The 738-nt window shown below is 40.0% G+C and overlaps 1 non-coding gene across 1 annotated transcript; it reads right to left on the reverse strand.

The window, feature by feature from the left end:
* Positions 1-245: 245 nt before the first annotated feature.
* On the reverse strand, positions 246-356 carry LOC138094756 (U6 spliceosomal RNA). Its single transcript, XR_011146270.1, has one exon. It is a non-coding gene; the product is annotated as a U6 spliceosomal RNA (small nuclear RNA).
* Positions 357-738: the final 382 nt, after the last annotated feature.

The raw sequence follows: 738 nt of genomic DNA on the forward strand, positions 1-738 counted from the left end.
GTTTTTCTTTTGCAAGATTACTTTGGCTATTTGGGACTTTTTGTGTTTCCACATGAATTGTAAATTTTTTTTTTGGTTCAAATTCTGTGAAAAATTCCATTGGTAATATTATAGAGATTGCATTGAATCTGTAGATTGCTTTGGGTAGTATAGTCATTTTCACTATATCGACTCTGAAACCAAGAGTGTTGTGTCACTCTCCGTTTGTTTGTGTCATCTTTTCTTTCGTTAGTATCTTGTAGTTTACAAGCATGCAATGCTTCATGAATTTGCGTGTCATTCTTGTGCAGGGGCCATGCTAATCTTCTTGGTATTGTTCCAGTTTTAACGTGTGTGCTGTTAAAGTGAGTGAGCACTAGAGAGTTCTAGTTTTTTCTCATTGTTGTCTCCTCCCTTGATAGGTAACTTTTTGATTTTAGGCTTTTGGCTTATTCTTCCAGAGTCTGATTTTAAAAATGTAAGCAAGTACATGTGCACACATGCATCTGCCCATTTCCTTCTGTTTACACTGAACATGGGGTGCGACGCACTGCTCTGCACTGTGCCTTTCTCCCCTGTGTCTGCGAGGTCACACACAGCAGGATATAGAGGTCTCCCGATGCCTCTTGACTCCATTGCATGGCTGGGTCATGGTTTATTCACACAGTCCTGCATTGAGGAACGTTTGGATTGAGCTTTGACACTCTTGGCTCCTTATTCTTTCCTTGAAACTTTTCTTGCTCTGAGTTCTGGTTCATT

The sequence above is a fragment of the Capricornis sumatraensis genome, chromosome 18 (genome assembly GCF_032405125.1).
Source record: "Capricornis sumatraensis isolate serow.1 chromosome 18, serow.2, whole genome shotgun sequence".
NCBI lineage: Eukaryota > Metazoa > Chordata > Mammalia > Artiodactyla > Bovidae > Capricornis > Capricornis sumatraensis.